The sequence below is a fragment of the Rhinolophus hipposideros genome (genome assembly GCF_964194185.1).
Source record: "Rhinolophus hipposideros genome assembly, chromosome: 2".
NCBI lineage: Eukaryota > Metazoa > Chordata > Mammalia > Chiroptera > Rhinolophidae > Rhinolophus > Rhinolophus hipposideros.
In genome coordinates, this window is record NC_138048.1 from 42,264,994 (window position 1) to 42,281,352 (window position 16,359).

The 16,359-nt window shown below is 35.7% G+C and overlaps 1 protein-coding gene across 25 annotated transcripts in view; it reads right to left on the reverse strand.

The window, feature by feature from the left end:
- Positions 1–16,359, reverse strand: part of ZBTB20 (zinc finger and BTB domain containing 20) — a 755,798-nt gene that overhangs the window by 546,910 nt on the left and 192,529 nt on the right. For 24 of the 25 annotated variants that reach the window (XM_081027936.1, XM_081027923.1, XM_081027918.1 and 21 more), the window contains one exon: positions 7,161–7,205. The gene's annotated coding sequence lies outside the window, so the exon portion shown is untranslated. Of the gene's footprint in view, positions 1–4,048; positions 4,130–7,160; positions 7,206–16,359 lie in introns of all 25 variants that reach the window. The other variant, XM_081027950.1, reaches the window with a different exon arrangement.

A 16,359-nucleotide genomic window follows, 5' to 3' on the forward strand; every position in this document is an offset into this window, starting at 1 on the left:
ACCTTCGAACAGCCTGAGTCTGTGAGAACATTTCCCAAATCACTGGGTACAGCACATTTACAGAACATGCTCTTGGGATCCGGACTTCGCTCCAAACCTTGTTTGTACAAAAAGGGGCCAAGCAGCTGGGAAATTCTGGAGTGGAGTGTGTCCTCATTAGTTCCCATCTGCCACCAGAACTCAGCTCATGGCAAGTTTGGCTAAGTCCTGGTGTACTCAGGTCCAAATGTGGGTCAGTTTTAATTACACTATACAGAATTCAGTGTGCAGTTTTTAAATCCTTATTATACAGCACAGAGGAATAGGCAGCTCTCCAGCTAATCAATTTTTTAAAAGTACATATATAAAAATTTTAAACCTGGCTAGACAGACAGTGGGTGGGGAAAAAAAGTCTTATAAATGAGTACAAGGGTTACTTAAGAGAATTATTAGTGAAATTGGGTCATGAGCAAGTCCTGCTTTAAAACTTCAAAGTGAGAAACAAACTGTTCCTTTGGTGAGATAGGGAATTTAAATAAGGTACACAGCGCCCCTTGCTCTTTAGGTGAATGAGCAACAATAAGGGTGTGGCCGGTTTAGAGGAAACACCTACAGGAGCACTGTTTCCATATCAGCACAGATATCCCCTATTTTGTCATTCTTCAATAGTTCTCACTCAGGGTCTGTCAGAAAGAAAAATCACAAACTCCCTGTTAAAAGTAAACAACAAAGATGAGGGAGAAGGAGGTGAGAAAAAAAGGAGAGGAGAGCGGCCATGTGCTGCGTAGAAGACTCTGGGTAGGACTTGGCTCTCAATGCCATCCACACACACTGGGGCCAGAACCATCCATGCAGTCTATGTTCAGAATCCATCCTGTCGAAAAGCGTCATCAGGTGCAGGAGAGCCAAAACACTAAGACTTCACCACCACCGTCAGGAAAAAATCAGGAGTGACAATGTAGGTAGTCACTATTGGGCATTTATGCAATAGCCTAATGCAGCTTTTTTGATGGATAAAATGTCCTTTGGCACAAGCCCTAAAGACCTCCACCCCAAAGAAAACAACCAAACAAACAAAAAATGCAATGCTCCAAGTAACTTTAGGCTTTTGACTGAGTTGTTATGAAGCTTGTCCATTAAAAAGGTGGCATCGAATTCTGGATCAAATCCCAGCATTTAACATCTACTAGCTATGTGATCCTGGAAAAATTGCTTATCCTCTCTGAGTTTAACTTTTCTCACTTGTAAAATAGGGAAAATAACATCTACGTAATAGATTGTTACAAGGATTATCAATAATGTATGTAAAACATCTGAAATATAAGTCACTCAATAAATGTTAACTATTATTAACCTAACTGTTATGAGTTGAATTGTGATACCCCCCAAAAATAGAAGATATGTTGGATTCCTAACCCCAAATACTTCAAAGTGTGACCTTATTTCGAGATAGGATCTTTACAGAGGTAATCAAGTTAAAAATAAGATCATTAAAGAGAGCCCTAATCCAACATGACTGTGTCCTCATAAAAAAGGGAAATTTGGACACAGAGACATATACGCATAGAGGGAAGATGATGTGGAAGATGATGAGGAAGATGGCGGTTTACAAGTTAGGGAGCGAGGCCTAGAATCGTCTTTCCCTCACAGTCCTCAGAAGGAACTAACATTGTCAAAACATTGATTTCAGACTCCTGTACTGTGACAAAGCAAATTTCTGCTGTTTAAGCCACCCAGTTTGTGATACTTTGTTACGGCAGCCCTAGCAAGCTAATACTCAACTGAATGAAAATTTCATGAATCTTTAATATTTACCTTGACTCATCCTGGTCAAAACTGTACACAAGACAAGTCAACTTTATTAACTCTGCTAAGTAATGGTCTATCCATAAATTATCTAGTGCTTTTTTCCTTACTTACTTTCTGATTGCTGTTCAGAAAGATACTGCTGCATTATAAAAAGCCTGGCAGGAAAAAAACAAAAAAAGAACTGGTTTACTATAATTAAGATCATCTAGTTTTTATTAAAGATAATTAAGGGGAAATCATATATACAAATTCACAAATCCACTTTTCTACTGTTGATGGAGTCTATATTGGAGGCTATCAGGACATTTTCACACACTAATTTTCTTCTCAAGGGAAAAAGATGGCCTTGTACAGCCATCTACTCATTGCCACCTATAATCACTAAACCAATGGCTGCATAGATTGTGACAACCTTGCCAACAGAACCACCTTCAGTTCACTAGGATGCATGTACGAGTACATGGATTAATTGGCAAGTATGGATTCTTTGCAAGAGATTGGTTTTAAGAGTATCTGACTTTCAAACGAGGGGTGACAGTTGTCAGGAGTTGTATCAACAGTCTTTCCGTTGAAAAGTACATTTCCAAAATCAACAGACCTTGTAGTGTATGTGATCATCCTTATCTTAAGTTTTTCCTTAAGTAGCCCCAGTCTTCAACAGAAATGCAGCATGCGTAGCTAGAAATGCTGCGTCTAATCACACTGAACTAAGATACTCAGCCACTATCATGAAAGATGGAATTTTGCCAAAATTAACTTTCTTAATGGGTGAATCCCATACTTCCCCCAAATTCTTTTACTACTCATCATAACCACTTTCATATTTTAACATAAGGAGAGAGAAGAAAATTAGTATCTAGGGAATACTGGTGGATGTCATGCACTAAATATTTTGCATACCTTAGCTACTTTAATTCTCACATCCATCATTAAAAAGGTAGACATTATTATATCATAACTCAGATAAGAAAACTTGAGGAGTAGCAAGGTTAGGCAAACGAGATCATGTCACAAAGCTACTAAATTGTGGGACTGGGATTTCAGAGCATGTCATTTGGACCCCAAAGCTCCTAACCTCAAATGTGAGCAAGATATTTAGAATCAAGAGATCCTAGAAGCATCATTGGCTTTCAAGATGCTGATTTATTTAGGGTATTCACAGATTCCTTCAAAGCATCTGGAGTCACTTAGATAGTAATGTCTTGCTAAACCTCAGTTACTCTCCTTATGAATAAACCAGTTATTCACAAACACATACTAAAAGGCTTCAATCAATTTAGATAAAATTAATCCCATTATAAAAAATACCTGAACTTCTTTCAGATTCCGTACAATGATAGCTTGTCTTACACGTATGGTTAGTGTTCCACCAACTTGACATAATTCATTTACTTCCTGGAGAAAATCAATCAACTCTCCAAACACTAGTAGGAAAAAATTTAACTCTAGTATTTTTGCACATGAAGTATCTCACACTAGACCAAGAATCAAGAGTTCTGGGTTCAAATCCTACATCTCTCACCTACTAGACTGTGTAGCCCTGACAAGTACATGAACTTTCTGAGTTTATTTTCTCACCGTGTATAAAATAAAGATGTTAGATAGATGACCATTAAGATCCCTTCAAGTTATAACACTAAATGAGTTTCAGAATCTCTTCTAAAGCCCACAAGCAGAGGTAACTTTGGATAGAACCTTTAAGACAGGGATGTTCAAACTTTTTTCAAAGATTTTTACCAAGGGCCATATTCGGTAAAATACACAAACAGCTGGGCCACTCACTCGAGGTGAAGTACGAATTGCCTCACCTGGTTTATTTAAGTAAACTAAATATATTTTTGGAATTTGCTGTGGGCCAATAAAAAATGGATCACGGGCCGCAGTTGGCCTGTGGGCAGCAGTTTGGACACCCTGCTTTAAGACAATCTGTGTGACAATGTCCAGACCAGAGTCAGTCTATTAGATGGTCTTTCTTCAGTATCTAAGTTGTAGTCGTGGTAACAGTAGTGACAGAAATAATACTAGTGTTGCTAAGATTTATTGAACACTTGCTATGTACCAAGCACCAAACTAAGAATTTTACATGTACTGTGTTATATCTAACTCAACACAACAATATATGAGGTAGATACTATTATTTTTCCAATTTTACAAATGAAGTAACAAAGGAACAGAAAGATTAGGTAACTTGACTGGGTCCATACTAATAAGTGGTGAAGCCCAAATAAGCTCTGTTGACATACCTTTGTCTCCCACTAACCTGTGTGCTCTTTGAGGGCAAAGACTTTGTTTTATTCAGTTAGCCTAGTACTGCATCAGGCAAAGAGTAGGCATCCATTTACTGTGTGGAATAAAAGGAAGGAAAGAAATGAGGAGGGAAGGGAGCAAAGAATGGGAAAGAAGAAAGAAATTACACCTAGACACGCTATGTTCTAAATAAATGTTGAGTTTCTTCCTTTATTTCTTTAACCTTGAAATCACAAGGAAACCTGCAATTATGCCCAAGAATCCTGGGGCTTAGAAATTTCTACCTCCTTGGGATTCCATACTATAATTTCTAGTACAAGTCACTGAAGCAGCTGTTGTTACCTGGTTTAGTATTCTAGTTAATACATGTTCTTGGCTCATGTCTTAATTTCTAAAGTTGAGACGAACAGAAGAATGTAGTTTAATCTTCCACACTAAGGTTTCAGAAAAAAACACAGTAATGTCCTTGATATTGGCCTCTCATCCACTGATGTAAACTAGAGTGAAAATAAAACAACAAAACAAAACGACCACTGTTCCCAGGGGAAAGGTACTTCTAAGCCTAATAGCACCCATGAACATCATCATCCAGTGCTACCAAAATATGAGAAGCCTAAACAAGCTGTTTTGATGCAATAGATATTGGCTCATTATGCAGCCTCCCCCATTCTTATGACTGATTCATGCCACACAAAGTGGAACTTTAGAATGGCCTATGTAAAGTAGGTCTTAATTGCCCTATTTTGATTCTATCTCTACTTGGCTTTATTGCTACTTATTTATAGTTAGAATTTTGTCAATAACAGAAACCATAATTATAAACATGTATACAGTAAACACAGAACCCATTACTTCTGTTTATCAAAACAGTTACAGATTTTTAATATGATCTGATCTTACTTGACCTGAAGAAAGTCAACATACATTTTATTTTTGTGTTTTCAGTGAGTTAGAGAAGGGGAAGTGAGGGGTAAAGAGGGAGGGAAGAGAGAGAGAAGGACAGAGGGAGGGAGAGAACAAGTGATTGCTCAGGAAACCTACAGCATTAATCATATAACACAGAAGAGTAATTTATTCATATGCTGCAAAGTATTTCCAAGGTGACAAGTTCCACTTGACTTAGTCATTGATGCTTCAGCATTGTGTGTAAAATAAGGACAACATAAAGACTTTTCTCATAGTCAGTAAAAATGAATATAAAGCATATTGTAAATAGTGTGATGTCAATTCTTGATTAGAATGAGGATCAATTCTTACATATTCATTTCTGATTTTAAAGACAGAATTTATCAGTTGTCTCATTTCTGTCTAATCAACAGCATAAGAACTAAAGGAAGTCCATATACGTAGAACCATACAAAACATATAATGAGTAACAAGTTTCTGGGACTCTAGCCCTCTATTTCTAATACAACCCCAGGCATGATTTATTCATATATGCATTCATTTAACATTTGTTGACCACCTACTATGTTCAAAGCATTGTGTGGAAAATCCTCTACTTACCTTAGCACCTATGTTTCTACTTCCAAAGAGGTTAGTTAAATTCATATTGGGGTGATTTATTTTTAAAAAACAAAAACAGATTTAAATGGGTGAATAAATGGAAAAGGTACACCAGCTCTAAGACTTTATATTACTAAATATTGATAAGAACTCCTTAGCATTTTCAATATGTTAATGAGAATAATGCCAGTCATTTGAATACATTTTCAATATCGGGAATTTGGGACTATCAAATAAATTATTTAACTAAATATTTCTTATGTTGAGTTGCAGCTTATTATATTGCATTTAACAATTTTTCCTAACTAGTACAGAATATAGTCTATAATAGCATGTCTGTATTAAAAATGTAGATATTTGTCAGAAAATATATACAGCTATTAACTAAAAGAAACAATATCACTGACAGCAACACTTGGGAAAATACCAGGTGACTAGACTTGATGAAAGGAAAGAATAATATTCCAGCCTTAAAAACTACATCTGGATTTTAGCACCTTTTCTAAGATCACTGTTTAATTTTCGTTTTTTTCTGTCTCACTTCCACCCAACTGCCACAGAGACACATGCACAAATCAAGAAATCTTACAATATACCCTTAAATTTTCTGAATATGCCCCATGTGTCCACTAATAGCCAAATGCTTTCAAATCTGTTCAGCTAAATGGATCAATAACTACATCCAGCCTCACATAGTGGGGTTGCCAACATGGTGAAATTGAGCCAAACACAAAATGTGTCTACCAGGATAAAAATTATTATCAACCCACTTATTCTGGAGAGATCTACTCTCCCCAGGTATCCTTTAGAGACGTTAACATACACATTACCTAGGACAGTTAACTAAACAATATTTGAGACTCAGAATGAAGGATTTGGAGAAAATCTTTGGGAGCTAAAACCCATGCGTTTTCCCATAAACCAATGTGATAGTTCAAGGTCTACATCAAGCAAGTCTTTGAGATTCAGAGTACACAAAACACGCAACAGCACAAGCAAACCGCTAACATGCTTCTCTGTGTGCTCTCTCATATGACACAGCTGCAAGCAACAACTGAGCAGGTGTGACCAAGCTTTTGAGAATTCCTGCTTGTTGCCCAAGAACCACAACACCGCATGGTTGAGATTTTCAACAGGTGCAAACATTTTTTTTCCATTCCCATAGTGCTTGAGAAGTGCAGCAGACAGTACATCTGCAACCACTCCTTACCTAAAGCAATCACCACAGAAAACAAACTCAAAAGCAGGAAAAAAAAAAGTTTGCAAATAAAGCAATAATGTCAAAAACAGTGGTTCTGCAATAATTTGACCCCACGTCAACAGTCACTTTAATAGTATAGTTCCATAAAACATTCTCTAATGTTTCATCAAATGAATGCTTTGTAATTAAAATTATTCTGCCTCATCAAATCCAAGAAACGTTTATTTGATTCTTACAATAGAGTAAAATGCAAGGTATGTAGAAAATGCACTATGCTTTGAAGCTGTCAATATTTATAAGTACTCAAAAATTAACATTTTCACATTATGAAATCTGTAAGCAATTTTAATACATAAAAATGCAATAATTTGTCAGTTAATACATAGATTTACATAACTATGGTAATTCATATACATACCTGTGCAGCTATGGGGCACAGACAGACTTGAAATTTATCAGGTACCTAAAATGCAAAATGAAAATATAAGTAAAAGTCAATTTTCTAAGTAGAGCCAGTATTATGCTAAGAGAATTTCTGTAGAGAAGAAGGAAAGACTGCAGAGGTGAGTTATTTTATATCTCTATTTTCCCCAGAGGATATTTCAAAATCACCTTAAATTCCTGTGTGTGAATATACACACACATAGAGTCCCGTAGTAGAGTTATCAAAATAAGGACCATCAAGGGCCTAAGGCTTACCATGGTCTCTGAAACGAAAATGCTTTGACTAGAGAACGAGGCACACTTTGAAATGATTTTTTTTTTTTTTTTTTTTTTTGGTATTCCTCCAAGACTATTGCCTCCCTAATACAAATATAACTGCTACTCTAAAATGAAACCACTCAGATTCATCTGCACTCAGTGTAGTATATTGGCAAGGAAGAAAGTTGCTTTTTTAGAGCAGTCCATAAAAATGCATACATAAATAAAGTAAACTTTGAATGTTCATTAAGTTTAGTTTCAACAGCAAATAGAAATGAGATTGATTGCTACAAGAGAGAATGAATGCTAAAGCCACGCCAGATATTATGCCTCATCGAAACACTTGAGTAAACGACCAATGAAGTAGGTATCGGTAAGGAAGACAACGCAAGACCAGCTGAGCAAAAGTATGCAGAGTTTACAATTAGACCTGAATGCTATTTGCCTGTCGGTGGAAACTATATTGCAACATGCAGCCTCCAAACTACTGTGACTCTTAAAAATATTTCATAATTCTTTCTAAAAGCAAACTGAAGTGTTTAATTTATATACTTCTCAGCGTAGTGAATGACAGTAACATATTAAAATCAGTTGACCTAAATAATACTTGTTTAAGAGTATGTAGAGGTAATAATCAATTTTGATGATCGTTTAATAAAACACCATCTCCCATATACTTCTGATAAATTTGTGAATTGCTAAAAAATTTTCTGGAAAACTATTGGGTAATATGTATCAAGAACTTAAAGTTCAAAATCTGTACTCATTAATTAGTTCTAGGAATTTATCTTGCATAACTGAAAACAAACAGAGCTTTATGTTAAAAAGATAATTTTTATGATAGAAAAAAACTAAAAGCAACCTAAATGTCCAATAGTACAAAATGATTAAATAAAACATAGCACATCCATATAAAGGAATATTTTGTAACAATCCACAAGATACTTTGTGGTCATACAATGTTACATAAACATACAAGGTACCAATCGAATGGACCTGATGAAATTGCATGGAAGAGGAAAAAATACAAAGAATACACACAAATATTGAGTGATTATATCTAGATAATAAGGTTATAGATAATTGTAATTTTTTCTTTCTATTTTCGTATATAGTTAATCTCTATAATAAACATTATTTTATAATAGGGTAAATATTAGTCGGCAGGATAAAAGAAAAAAGTTATAGAGTGCCATATGGATATCATAAATCTAACCTTCCTAAGTGAAGTAAATTAATTCAGTTACACATAAAATCCACCAAGTATACCCTAGAGTGAGAATCTCTTCCTCACTGCTTCCTCAGAAGGGTGCAGCCAGGGTCTCTTTCATCCCACTGCTTTAGAATCTATACCAATAATTCAATAACACATTTTTAATCATTTTAGTAAAACTTCTCTAATTATGCAGAGTGAAATGATGGCAAGAACAATTTAGGACTGCAAATCTGTTCAACCTAGTACAGACTAATTTATTCACTAAGTAAACAATATTTACTGAGTATCTATTACATACAAAGTGTTGTTTGGCGTTATGACATGCTAAAAGATAAATCAGAACACATATCATACCCTCATAGAGCTAACAATTTAAAAGGGCTAACAAATATATACATATACCTTCCTATTAATTTTACGGTGAACCCAACACTGCTTTTAAAAAAGTTCTTAGAAAACAAACAAAAAAACTGAAAAACAAAACAAAAAAAGTACATACCGCTCACATAAAGATGTAAACATATTACAGTTTAAGGCATTTGTGACCTTTCTGATATACTTTAAAGCATGAAAACTTATATCAGGTTTATTCTTTTATATTATTGAGCAAAGACTGATATTTAGGTAACAGTCAACGAAGAGTTGAGCACATGAATGTACATCACAGATAAAATGACCTAGTAAATTACTTTAGGTATTTAACTTTCTTCCTTAGGTGATCTACTTTCTGTTAATAGAGAGCTATAAGGAGACCAGGTATCAAGGGGTATTGATCCAATCGCAGATGCCAGATGTATAAAACAGTCTCAGTTTGTCAAAGGCTACATAAAACATGCACAATTATTAACAGGCTACAGTTATTTATTGGCAACCAAAGTAAATAAGTGAGTCACTTGCTAACCTTGCCAAGACACTGCTATAACCCCACCACCAGGGAAAGAAAAGGAGGATGGGAATGGATAGACGAATATTGAAGGGATCTTTAAAAACCAAAGGTAGTGGTGGTGGTAGTGGTGGTGGTCGGTTCCATTTTTGGTGTGCAGATAAAATTATGCAGCACAGAGTTTCTCCCAACAGCAGTTCAATTTCCTTGCAGCTTGTAACAGTAATTGTCATGTGCCCCTCTGAAGCTAGTGCCAGGCGATGGTTCTGAGGTTCAGTCAGTGCGGTCAGCCTGTGTGAAGCGGGGCCAGGCACTAAGAGAGGCTATTTATGTGATCAGTGATCCGCAGATCTGGGCCTCACAGAGTTCTGGACAGCAGCAGAGTTACGTGAGGTAGGATGGTGCTGAGGTGATTAGCTTTGGCTGTCAGACAAACCTGGGATCGAATTCCAGCTTCCTTTCTTCAGTTGTGTGATCTTGAGCAAGTTACATTTTCCCTGTCTGTGTAATGATGATCGTGTTATCCACCCTAGAGGAGGACTGTTTGTAAGGAGTACATTATAGGCGGATGCAGCACAGTGCCTGCTATAAAATAAGCATTGCTAAATGGAAGCTATTAGTTCTGTCCTAGTTGGAGGAGACAAAAGGGGATGCCGGTACCCTTAAGAGAAGGGGCTAAGCTAAGCAGGGAGTGAGGAGATGGAAAGATGGCTTGCTCAAGATAACACTGTATCCTACAACTCATCCAAGAGCCAGTCATGTACAGGATGTTCCCAGAACCTCTCTGAATCAGGAAACGCTATATTAATATTAATAGCCATAATGAGCAACCTAACCAGCCTTTTTAAGCAGCATCTCTGTTACCGAAGAGGAAGGTAGTAGGATCTAAGTAGTAACGTGTGCAGTAATACTGCCCATTTTCCTTAGTGAAAAATGAAGGGTCATTTTCCACACTTAACTGAAACAATCAGGATATGGAAAATAAAGACAAAATGAGTGTAATTGTTCAACTTGAGTCAAGCCAAAGTGTTGTGGGCTCCTTAACAATCACTTGTGGGCAGTATCACCTTTTTATGTATTCTAAAGAGACCCTGCAAATGACCTGAGCTCACATATAATTCAAGATTTGCAAATGTAAATAAAAAATATTATAGTCAGTTTTTTCTCTCAGGGCTTTGAACACATAAATGAATGCATGCCGCTGTTGGGCTAGTCCTTATTTCTGCTTTGGTTTCAATGACAGCACAGATCCAGAATTGTTCAACGGTGTCTTCAGAATCCCATGCAGTCAGATAATCTCTAGAATTGTTTGGGTCACGTGAGGGCGAAGTTACTATCAGCACCATTCCGGATGGAGATATACTACAGAGGATTTTTTTTTTCAAGTTCTTTTTACGTCTAGGTTGGCACAGGTGTGTTCCCTGGTGGGAACTGAGCAGGGCCAGCCCTATGTGGTGAAGTTTAGGGAAGTCTGTCTTTCCTCCTATGGGTTGGGCCTGGCTAGAGATGGAACAGTGGGTGCTTAATGGTGCTTCTGGATCCATCAATAAATCTTATAGCTAATTCACTTAAGGCACTGAAAGGGGCCTTGGCTGGGTCTGCTGGAGCAGTGGCTCCATAAAAGGGCTCTGAACCTAAATTTAGACTAAAAAAACATTTCCCCTACGACTGAATAAGCATCCTCAGGAACATTTTGAGTGCCTTGCATTTTAAATTTGACCTATTTTGAGAAAAGACACTATGTAATCCCAAATACTTTCATTTTATTTAATATGTATTTACTTCTTCTAGACCCACTGCTGAGCCAGGTGCTCTATCATTATTATATTGTTATTATAAAATGTAGACTTTAATCATCAATAAAGCCAACTTAATTTTTAAAACTAGAGGTACTCTAATTTCTGTAGTTTATTTGAACAGAAAGCCTATGAAGAGTAAGAGGAATTATAATTTCAAAAGTAGACTTGAAAAACTTGTTAATTATGCTTAATTTTGTAAATTACTGAGTTAGACTTAGTCCTTCATGCTTAAAAAATAAATCTAACTTTCTATCAGAAAAGGAAGTCTGAGAAGCAACAGTTATCTATTTATCAACTCTGAACTGGAAACAAATAAAGGGCAATAAGGAAGGAAGAGGAAATTATATGATAAACACCGTTAACACAAGGGCATAGTTGGTCTGTCTAGACCTCAGGTCACACCAGCTATAATAAAGCTACAAAATGCATGAAAAACGAAGCTTATAAAAAATGCTATATTTGAATTTTCTAGTATTAATGGCTACCACTTAAAAGGAAACAATTTAATATCAAATTTTATGTGGAAACATGATAAATTTGATCTCTTAAGTAGAAACCTGATCTACAACACACATGTTAATAACTCCATCCTGTAATCCATACTTCACAGTGTATTAAGGAGAAAATAATTTTAATTAGATGATTTTTTAAAACTTAAGAGTTAGTTAAGAAAATGAACAAAACTAGAATTCAGATAAACATTAAGAATTACATTTTCAAACTACTCTCAATTTGAAATTATAACTATGGAAAGGAATTATTTGTCCTTGGGAAATGTGAAAATTGTACTGACCTGCTTGTACACATCTAGGGGTCTTAGTTTAGGTATTATCTCCTCCAGAATCTGATGTTCTGTGCTTAGTCTTGTCATAATCATCACATTGCATTGTAACATAAGCACGGGGGTTTTGTCTTCTTCACTATTACGTCTCTAGTCCTTAGAACAGGACCTAATAAATAGGAGGCATGGCTTAAACATTGGTTAAAGAAATGTTGAATTAATTGTGTTGTCATCTATTTCTGATGATTAAGAAAATCCACAAGCATAAAAAATTAGGGAATGATTCCATATAAATTTAGGATTATATATTCTATTTCTGTGAAAAATGTCATTGGTGGTTTGATAGGAATTGCACTGAATCTATATATTTCCTTAGGTAGTATTGACATTTTATATTAATTCTTTGTATCCATGAGCATGGTATGTGTTTCCATTTATTTGTATCTTCTTTCACTTCTCTCTTCAGTGTCTTACAATTTTTTGAGTACAGGTCTTTTACTTCTTTGGTTAAATTTATTCCTAAGTATTTTATTGTTTTTGAAGTAATTGTAAATGGGATTGTTTTCTTGATTTCTCCATCTCATAGTTCATTATTGGTATATACAAATGCAACTGATTTCTGGATATTAATTTTACTAATTTTTACTTTACTCTATTCTTTTATCAGTTCTAATAGCTTTTTGGTGGAGTCTGTGGGGTTCTCTAATAATATTGAATGTTAACTATAATTTAATATATATGCATAGTCGTGGGATATGGAGTTCAGCGTAGGGAATACTGTCAATGGAATTGTAATAGATATAGACGATGTCAGAGGGGAAACAGATTGGGGGAGGGGGGTTATCACTTTGTGAGGGGTGTAAATGTCTAACTATTACATTGTTTTGTACTCCTGAAACTAACAAAAAAATAAATTAAATTGAAAAATTAAAAAAAAATAAAAGAAATAATGGCTTAAATTTTTCTAAATGTAATGAACCCTATAACTCACCCACCCACCCATCCCCAGATCCAAGCAGCTAAAAAACAAACAACAACAAAAAATAGGGAATGACATTCTTTAACAAATTGTTTTTCAACCTTTGAAAGAGTAACCTTCCAACCTCTTTTCTTCCACTTTTCGTTCCTTCTTTTCCTCTTCATATTTACAAAACCGAGAATCTGAATCTCAAATGTTTACTACAGATTAGAAAGTCTGCTTCATTTGGCCTCAGGCTGAGCAGAGGTGAACAATCAAAATCCCACTTGTTAACAGAGCGGAGTATAGCAGAAGCTGAGACACAGAGTTCCCTGAGTGTTCCGCAGTTCCTTACCAATTGTTTGGTTCTTCTACACTCTCTAAGAGGCTTCCCCTGAAGATTATTCCTGAGACAGAGCTCTCCATTATTTTATTATTTTGTGGCATTTATGACAGTTTGAATCACCCATATGATTACTGGTTTATGTGTTTATTCTCTCTCCCCCACTAGGTTGTACACTCTATAGAGATCACATAATTGTGTTTGGCACTCTATAACCAGGGTCTTGTTTAGTGCCTGACACACAATAAACACTCAATAAGTATTTGTCAGATGTATAAATATGAGGTTTGAGGCAGCAGCTTTCAATCAAGAGACTAAAAAATGTAGGTAACAGCCACTCCTACTGTTCTTTTCTCTACATTCCAATTCTATCTACCATATTGTCGCTACATTTTGCTGTAAGTTAATTCACTCAGTAGCGAGTCAGGAAAACTTCAAAAGCAACTCTAGGTAGGCTAGAGATAGAACATCTAGGAGAAGCAATAGGATTATAATAAGAACAGCAACCACTTCCAATTAGAAGTTTGGGGTTTGAATTCCAGTTTGCTAAGTATGTAATCCTAGGGGAAACTTACATAATCTCCTTAATACTCGGTTTCGTCTTATGTAAAATGCAAGGATTTTTACCTAACACTTAGTTTTTAATGGAGATTGAGTGAGGTTGTACATATGAAAGCAGCTGCTAGTATAATTCGTGGCTTTTAGGAGAAGGGCTCACCACACAGTAGTTCCTTTTCATTGGCCAGCCAGTGTCTGCAGAAAGATAGAGATATGATTTGACTAAACCCAAAAGCAGACATTTTAGGTAGAGCAACATGGAATAAACAAAGACTCAAAGGCAGAAAAAAAAGCAAGCAGGTGTTAGATACAATAAGTAAAAACCAGTGTAAGACAGAGTAGTAGAACTATAACAGCAGTTAGAAATGGAAAGAGAGTTTAACATGATAGAAAAATTGCCAAGAAATCTATTAGCTTTTCCCTTAGGTGACACTGCCTTCCTTTCATATAAATAAAATAATTGCTACTATTATAGTTAGGAGAAAAATCAACTGAAATGTACATTAAACACATATTAGAGATTTAATATTCTTCACATGATTTCACATGCTGGAAACTCAGCCTGTGTAAATATAGCCATGAACTTTATTATTTACTATGATAAAGTAACAGCATATCCTCCTCTATGTACTACCTGCGGAGTTATAAAAGGTAAATGTGTACTTGCTCTTTAGGTACAATTACAAGGCAGAAGAATGCAGAGTCAGACTCTGTCTTTGCATTTTGTGCTTCTCAGACATGCTGGCTACCAACACAGGAAGAGAAACCTGGTATTATGAAAACTTCATTGGAAATTCTTTTTTTCACACTTAGTTGCTTTCATTTTCTCACTACTTTAGTCAAACTTATGTCAGCTCCCTCATTAAAATTATTTTCTGCCTAAATCGTTATCTTTCTAGTCTGTTTGTGTGTGTGTGTGTGTGTGTGTGTGTGTGTCAGAGAGAGAGAGAGAGAGAGAGAGAGAGAGAGAGAGAGAGACAATTCTTTCCTTTGTTTGCAGATAAAGGAAGCGGATAAGAGGTCTCAGATGCATTGCATACCAAAAGTAATCACTGTACTGCCATACTTCACTTCAGTACTTGCCTACGTGGTACCAATAAGTTCACCAGAAGTGTACATTTGAGTTCATGTACTTTGTGCACCTGTAGTGATAAACTGCATTTTTAATAGTCTGTCATCTGCATGAGGGCTAGAATCTTGCCTATGTTTCTTTTCTTTCTTTTTTCCTTTCTTTGTATCATCACCACCTAGTTGAGAGACAGGTACAGAACACAACTACTGAATATTTCACTCATTTATTAAACAAATATTTATTGAATACTTACTATGTGCTGGGCATTGTTCTAAGCGGTGAAGATATAGGAGTAAACAAAATAGATGAAAATTTCTGATCCCATGGACATTACACTTTTGTGTGGGCAACTGACAATAAGCAAGACAAATAAGTTAAATATATAGAATGATAGACAATGGGGCATGCTAAGGAATTAAAATAATCAAAGAAGGGAGAAATAAATGCTGGGATAGGGGCGTTGGGGTTGATATTTTAGATAGAGGGCCAGTGATAACATCATTAAAAGATCACATTCACATAAAAGCCTAAAATAAATAAAGAAATGAGTTTAAAAGATATCCTTGGAGTAAAGGCATTCAAGCCAAAGGCATGGGAAATACAAAGTCCCCCTTGTAGGAGTATTCTCTTCTTTTTTCTATAAAAATGTCAGGATAGACTCACACAGAAATTCTCCTGTTAAAACATAGTGGTGCTACATTTAAAGGAGTAAACACACAAAAACATATACAAACAAAATGTGTTAAAAGTTTGATTTCACTAGAAAGAAATTACAATTCCAGGAAGATAGAAACAAAAAGGGATGTGAGGGCAGGACATTTGGCATCATTACAATGCTAGCACAAGACACCAAGGGTATTATCCAACTCAGTGATAACTAGGAAACATCAGGGACACAAAACAAGCTTATAATAACTGCAATTACAGAGAATGACAACCAAGTAATACACCTGGAGTAGCCAGAAGAAAATCCTCTCTAGCAGGACACCTCCAACAACCCGGGCCATGTGGGAATCTCAAAGAAAAATGCAAATTCTAATAAAGAAGAGCTCACATGTCAAAATTATCAAACACATGAGGAAATGATTTTCCATAAGTGAGTCAGCAAACATACAGTGCTTGATATCAAATATGAGCACTAAGTTACAAATGAACAAAGCACGGTCTTAAGAACTGAAGTGACAGAATATTAATCTGAGGCTTCAGTGGGACAAAACGTTTAAAATAATAAAAAAAATTTAAAAAGAGAGAGGCAAAAATAAAGAGAAAAAAATGTGAAAGGCAGCTTGATAAATTAAAACAAGG